Source organism: Lutjanus erythropterus, chromosome 24 (assembly GCF_056507025.1).
Source record: "Lutjanus erythropterus isolate fLutEry1 chromosome 24, fLutEry1.hap2, whole genome shotgun sequence".
NCBI lineage: Eukaryota > Metazoa > Chordata > Actinopteri > Lutjaniformes > Lutjanidae > Lutjanus > Lutjanus erythropterus.
This window is the reverse complement of record NC_139340.1, coordinates 4798742-4806696: the sequence shown is the minus strand read 5'-3', so window position 1 is coordinate 4806696 and position 7955 is coordinate 4798742. Positions and strand designations below refer to the sequence as shown.

Sequence of the window (7955 nt, the reverse complement as noted above, 5' to 3'; positions counted from 1 at the left end):
TAAAAGACTGCTTGACTGGAAGAATCTTAGGCCACTGCGGCGTCTCCGAGACATGATTCGATTCTTCGACTTTCAGGGGGCAGCCCTAGAAATAACAGCTCAACCTTAAGCTGCATTCCCTCCAGCGGAGTTAAGCTAATGGCTTGAAACAGGGAGTGAGCACGACGCTTTGGCCGTAACGATTGTGGAAGCGGGGAGGGGCAGCGTTGACTTAACCAGCGGGGTATATATAGCTTATTAGCTGAGGGACATGTGGAGGAGTCTGTGAAAGAGCGGACACTGGGTGGAGTGCCCCTCAATGTCAGCAGACTCCCATCTCTTTTTTGTCGTTGTGAAGGAGAAAGGAGGAAGACTTCTGTTAGAGTGACCACTGTTGCTATCCATGCTAATTCTATGTTATCAAAGGTTAGCAAAGGGTTTTCAAAGGTGGGCGTCCTCAGGGGGCTCCAAACAGTTTCAGGAGAGGCTTAGTTACATTATTTACCAAAATATCAAAAGGAAATCACATAGCATAGCCTAAATGTGTGTGATTTGGTTAAAGAGATAGTTCAGAGATACAGTATTAGGAAATGCTTACTCTTTTTCACCTCTTTCCTAGAATCAGAAGGTAATAGATGCCTTTGGACAGACCTTTTTTGTGTGTTTGGTTTAGTTTTAAGTATGTCAAACAGTAATATCAGACTATCCTGGCTCAATTGTCCCATAGACACCCAAGGATGGACCAAAACTAAACAGCCTGTCCGTAGAAGAGCATGCATGTTTGGACAATTGTGCAAGCAACTTATTATGACTAATATGTCTGTTAATTGTTAGGTGGTGCCTCCTAGTGGACGTAGTATGTATAATAAGGAAGTAAGATGGCATATGGAGGAGATGGCGTGGATGGATGGCTCAAACAACGTACAACTATTAACCACACCCCCATTTTCTGTTTAAGAAAGAACGTCAACCTAAAACTGTCAGTTAACCCTGGCTAGAGTACGGCTGTAGGAAACCAGAGACCTTAATTTATTCATTCTAGTTCTACTTTGATGCTTTAAAAAGTCTTGGGCTACTTTCCAGCCTTTACTTATGATGATGGGATTTTTAAACCTCATCCTCATGTCTTTGTGCCTTATGCAGTATCTATCACAGAGAGCTTTATCACTCGCTGCAAAGCTGTCACTTATCAATGTTCCTTATGTGCCGTAAACATATTCATAGGTGCACTTTCATCAGTATTCTCTGGTGCACTTTCATCTGTATTCATGAGTACAGTTTCATCTTTTCTCAGACACACTAAAACACACTGCTGGCTGTGTCGTAGTCCTTGCTAATGTAGGAGGTACTGGGGAGGGACTTGAGGTACTCCATGTGCCTCCTGGCATCCTCCTGGTTGTGTTTGATGTAGTAAATGATGTAAGCCGTCACCATGGAGAACCAGCAGAACATGGCCACAAACATGGCCACATCTGTCGTCTTGTGGTGGAAATTGCAAAAGTTGATGCCCGAGTCCAGGACTTGGATGACTGGTTGTCCCACGTACTCCTCTTGAACTGACGTGTAGCAGCTGACCTCATTCACCGTCTCTGGGTCGAGCCTCAGCTCCCTCAGCGCCTCCTGCAAAGAGCACTCGCAGTGCCAGGGGTTGTGGGACAAGCGGACGCGAGCGTGGAGCTTGGCAAAGGTGTCCTTGGGGAGGCTGCTGAGGTGGTTGTTTGAAAGATCCATGGTCCGCAGGCTCTCGGAAATCCCTTGAAAGGCACCGACCTCCACGCTCTCAATGGCGTTGTGAGATAAGTCCAGTTCCCTGAGGTGGTGGAGCTCCATGAAGGCCTCTTTTGGGATGTGTCTGATCCGGTTTGACGAAAGCAAGAGAACGACAGTGTCCTTTGGCAAGTTTGTTGGGATGTTCTCTAAGTTGCGTGAGGTGCATTGCACCACCACTCCATTCCTGTCTGTGCAATGACAGATCTTAGGGCAAGCATAAGCAGTCATAATCATTGACAAAAGCCACAATGTTCCCAAAAACAAAAGAGGGCCACAGGAAGGTTTTATGGATGACCTTTGAGAGGTCCCCATTAGCAAGCACTCAGACTGAACTCAGCCCAAGGGGTTGCGTTGGCAGCTGTGTGTTGCTTTAGGTACCAGTGAGACATCCAGGAAGTTTAGTTTGAGCAAATTTTAAGGTTTATCAGATCCCAAAGGACTGCACAGAGGTTTATGATAGTCAGAGACACCACACCATTCCTGTCCATGCAGTGACAAGTACAGGTTAAGGGAGTCATAATCAGAAGCCACAATGTTCCCACAAACAAAAGACGATCACAAGAAGGTTTTATTGAAGACCTTTGAGAGGCTTATGATACTCTGAAACAGCATGACGTTGCAGTCCGTGCAGTGACAGGTCTTAGGGCAAGCATATGCAGTCATAATCATTGACAGAAGCCACAGTGTTCCAACAAACAAAAAGGAACCACAGGAAGGAGGTTTTATGGGTGATGTTCACCTTTGAGAGGCCCATATTAGTGAGCACTCAGACTGAAATCAGCAGAAGGGGGTTGCGTTGATGGAGGTGTGTTGCTTTAGATACCAGTAAGACATCCAGGAAGTCCAGTTTGAGTGACTTTAAAGGCTTTTCAGATGCCAAAGCACTGCACAGAGGTTTATGGTATGACTTTTATCACAGGAATGTGGGCTTGAATGTGTTGCTGAATGACATTGCATTCTGTTGCAGCAAAAGCTGAACCAGCTTCAACTTTATTGGCAGATGACCCTGCAGTTTTTGGTTGGACCCCTCTGCGCTGGCACTCCTGTGGCTTCATTCAAATGAATGAAGGGACAGTGCTAAAAGTCTGTCCGGACACAGCCTTAGTCTCGACATTTATGGAAACCAAGTCCCAGTCCAATACAAAATTAGCAAACGTGCAGATGTTTTCATACTCGCTAAATTAGGTGTCAAAGTGCAACCCAGCTGAGGAGAAAGTGTGAGGAAATCTTTTGACAAGCCGAGTCATAACTGTGTGTCCAAGGTGAGAGGGAATGTCTTCAGGGAAGACACCTGTGAGAGAGAAAGAGATGAAGCAGATAGAGGTCAGAGGGAAAATGTCAAGTCTCTCCTTTAAGTTCCTTTGTTTTGTATTTTGCTGCCTGCTGTCTAAGATTAGTGCTTTGCAGTTCTAAATGGTGTTAAAGGGATAGTTCATCCCAAAAATACAATTTTTTTCTCTTAACTTTAGTGCTATTTATCCATTTAGATTGTTTTGGTGTGAGTTGCAGAGTTTTGGAGATATTGCCCATAGAGACGTCTGCCTAGTCTTGAATATAATGGAACTAGATAGCACCTGGCTTGTGGTGCTTAAAGTGCCATAAAAAAGATTTTGAAAAATAACTCAAAAGTAATGTCTCTTTTACAGTTTGTCAAGCAGAGTTGCATAAACAAGAGGATGGATCAACAAAGGACTAGCTCCTGCAGTAAAAATGATTTAATGTGTAAAATCAAAAAAAGCTTAAAACACAAAAGGTAGGTATAGGGGATGGGCAAGAAATTCAAAGTTCCAAATAATCAGGAAAGTCCAAAAAACATAGAAACACTAAATTATCAAAAAAGGTGGGAAATGACCAAGACAGGAAGTAAAGCAACAGAAAGTCCAAAAAAAGTCCAGTAAACACAGACACACTGGCTGTAATGCCTAACATAAAGGCAAAGACGAATTGGCAATGAAAGGGGGAAACGCATGGTGGGACAGTTGAAACAAATGAGTTATCAAAAAAGTTGTGAAAAAGACAAAGACAGGAAATAAAGCAACAGACACGAAAGGAAATGCAAGAACATCAAGATAAAACAGGAAACGTACCTAAAACGCTGAAACATGATGATCTCTTTCCAGAAATCATGACCTGGTTTCTCAAGATAATCCACAGACCAAACTCCATAGGCAAAATCAGTAATGTTACCTTACAGACCACAGGAGCTGCTGCCTCGATCTGTTAGTTTGTTTGCATTATTAAGTGACTTTGGTGAATGTGAATAACAAAAGTCACACAAAAACACAAACAAACTAACAGATCCAGGCAGCAGTAGCCCAGCAACTCCTGTGTTCTGTGAGGTAAAATTGCTGATTTTGCCTATGAACTTTGGTTTGTTTGGAGAAAGTGTTAATTGGCTTCTATAAGAGCAATTAGTTCCATTGTATTTCATTATTTTTGATTGAAGGCAGACATCACTGTCCAAAACTCTGCAAAATTCCAAAACTGTGCTTGAAATACTTGTGATGATGGTTTATATGCTTTCAATCATTTTTTATGTTGTTGAATCCTATCCACTACCAGCACGTATTCAGTGAAATTCCTACACAATCACCTCTCAGACTTCCTCTTTTGTGGGCAAGCCAGTAAAGTTCAGCATTATCATAATAATAGCAAATTTCTATAGTATGAGTCGCTTCACTCAAAACGTGTCCCCGTGAGAAAACGACAAGGCATTAAACAAGGTGTGAGCTCATCAATATGCAGCAGATGAACTTTGAAACAGTGATTTGTGGTTAAATAAGAAAATTGTCTGTACTCTATAAGATTAACAACAGTGTAGCCTGAGAGACGCAGTGAAGGTCAGAATGCAAATTAAAACAACTGTAGGACACGATGCATTCGGGCTGCAAGGTAACAACACAAAGACCAGCTGATAAGCAGGAAACAGGAGGTGTTAAATGTCATGTTTTAGATTTTTCCAGGTGTCTAAGAATCAATATTGATAAGGTAAATGTCTCAGTCAAACTGCAGCAGTGCAGGAATATTATTGAGATGTGACTGGAGGTCCAAAAGAGCAGTGATCCTTGCAGGAATATTATAGGGATATTTTAGGAGATTTAAAATAAAAATAGAAATAGGGTTTTGCATGTGTAAACATAATTATTTTGGGAATTAGGGAGACAAAACCACTAGAATTGAAACAATTAATAATAAATATTTCAATTTTGAGTCCCAGTTAATTGTTAATATTTTTTCTAAGCAAAAATGTCCACAAATTTAATTGGTTACAGTTTCTATTCTTGCTCTAAATATGAATATTTCCTTGCTTTCTTACTCCTCTATGACAATTAGTTAAATATTGGTGTGTTTTATACATTAAACTACTAGAGCTGAAACAATTAATCAGATAATCTGTATTAGAAAGGGCCACAATTTACTGTGTCAATTAATTGTTACAGTTAATTTTTACACAAAAATGCCCAAAATGTAACTGGTTCCTGCCTCCACTCTTGCTCTAAGTATGAATATTTCCTTGTTTTCTTGGTCCTCTATGATAATAAATTTAATATTTTTGGTTTTTAGACGTGGTTTTACACATTAAAATTGCATTGCATTGGACTTTGGTGAAACCCAAATTGTGTAGGGACGATTAAACGATTAACTGACTCATGACAGAGAGATGTAAAAACAAAATTTAGCTTGCAGTCTTGCTCTTAATATGAATATTTCCCTGTTTCCTTACAGTTCTATGATAATAATAGAATATTGTTCTGTTTTGGATTGTTGGTTGGACATATAGAGACATCATAATGGTGGGAAACCTGCATTTGTTGTATATCCCAAACAAATAATTGACTAATCAATAGGTATGTAACAATATATTGAATATTATGACAATATCTACATGGTTAATTATTTTATTTTTATTTTTAGTTGATAAAAGCGCTGCTACTGACAGCTGCATTGATTTTTTTTGAGGTTGTAAACACATGACTCATTGCCAAAAATAATTTGCATCAATTTTTAGCATATGCTTAGGTTATGAATGGTTACTTTTTTTATATTATTAAAAAAGGAGAGCAGAAGCACTTTAGGTTAAAAGGAAAAGGGAATTTATACAAACAAAAATGCTGTACATATGAGGTTTATTATTTAACACAGGACATTTCTTTCAAGTTGTCATTTTGTCATAGTTTTTTGATATAGTATTTTTTATTCAGTCATCACTCACAGTACACTATATATTTATAGTATAATATACAATAAATATAAAAAAAATACAGACAAGAGAAACAGTCTGTGTAGTATGTCGTGACTGAAAAGACACAAGTAGTACATATTCTTATCTTTTTAACCATATCTTCAAGAAATACAAAGATAAAGAAAAAATAAATGAAGAAAGAAATAAAGAAAAAATCATGATCATGAGAATTATTGTATTGTGGTATTACCATACAGTGAGTTTTGGCATCTTTACTAATTAGTCTAGAAAAATAATCAGCAGATTAATCTATAATGAAAATAAATAGCTGCAGCTCTAAAAAAGACTTTAAATGGCCAGTTTCCAAAAGTGCCCTTAAGAATATTATATCTAAATGATGATGTCCAAGTCGGGAGAAATGAATCTTGAAATGACCAAACAGCTAAAAGAGAAAAATTCTGTTTGCTAATTTGGGCTTTTTCCCATTTTTAACAAATGCCTAATAAATCTAACACCCTGATGTATTGATTTCTTTAATTAAACTCAATAAAAAGAAGCAATAAAAAGTGAGTTCAGGTTGTTATTTGAGTCTGTACCTACCTGACAGCTTCGGTCTGTCCGGTACACATCAAGATGCAGTCACTTGCAGGAGGAGGTCCTTTTGTTTGATGAGACATCCTGGAATAAATAAATCATCCTTCGTAAATTAACATCTCCAGCAGCAGCAGCAGTCATATTATCCACACAATGCAGCCAGTCCAACAGACCAGATCCAACTGTTTGATCGCAGTTTACAACCTCCTGTAGTGCAGGCTTGCAGCAGCTGTGTGTCTGTCGGTGTGTGTGTGCGTGTATGTGTGTGTGTGTGTGGATATGCGCAGAGGCGCAGCAGTGCAAGTTGCTCCGCTGTGGTCCCATCTCTCCCTCTCGCTCTGACATAAAGGATCCCTGCTGAACCTGTGAGTCACCAGGGAAATAAATGTTATTAGAAACCCCTCAAAAACTTTATCACAGGACATCATTTCCACTGAGTATCATCCTGTCATGTCAGTGTATTTATTTTACATGATAATAAGCTAATTATGCTAATAATTACACACATACAACTCTGAGACTGGGCTGCACCAACAAAAATGTATTTAATCTAAGATTAGCTCTAATCAGGGTTTAGCAAAACTAGGTTTAAAATGAGTCAGTCCGAATTTAAAATTAAGTAGAGCTCTGTTATACAATTAAAAGCAGTTTAGGAAAGCCTAGTTTATTGACGTAAATTGAAATAAAATAGAATTTAATCAATATGCCCAAATTAAGATAACTAAATTAATAAAAAATCAATTTGAGCTTTGTGGGGACTGAAAAGTGCAGGAAAACCTGTTAGTTGTTATTAATAAGAATATTTTACATTGTTTGCTAGTTAACATTAGCTTAATATTATCAAAATATTACATTGACGTTTGAGTAGTAAGTAAAAGGGCAACTTAAATTGCACAACTGGGAAATAAATGTTTTTTTTTTGAGGAGGGTTACTAATGATCCATAATTCAGAACAGGGGAACTTTTAATTTTAAGTCCAGTTACGATTAATATAAATCTATACCACCAACAGCAGATTAGCGTAGTTTAGCATAAAGACTGGAAACAGGGAAACAGCTAGCTTGGCTGTATCCGAAGGTAACTAACTTCATCTACTAGTACTTCTAAAGCTAATACTAATAGCACTAATAGCACTAATTAACACTTTATATGTAGTTTGTTTAATCTGTCTTAAACCTGAGAGTAAAGTACAATTTGCCATTTTACGGGTGGGTTATGTCTTATTTTCTGACCACTTCCAGTTGCTAGGCAACCAGCTGAACCTACAGTTAAAGTTAAAAATCATGGAGGGCAAAAAAAAGTCTGGCACACAACCTTGGATTGTTGTTTGTACACTCCAATTTTTCAATCGACTAGACAAACAAGATATAATGTGTTAATTAGTGGGTTTAGAGATGCTGGTGATTTATTCTGTAGCTGGTTCATTTTT

The 7955-nt window shown here is 38.5% G+C and overlaps 1 pseudogene; it reads right to left on the bottom strand.

Annotated features, from left to right (window-relative positions):
- Positions 1–288: 288 nt before the first annotated feature.
- Positions 289–2249, bottom strand: LOC146304544 (leucine-rich repeat-containing protein 3 pseudogene; annotated as a pseudogene).
- Between the last annotated feature and the right edge of the window lie 5706 nt (positions 2250–7955).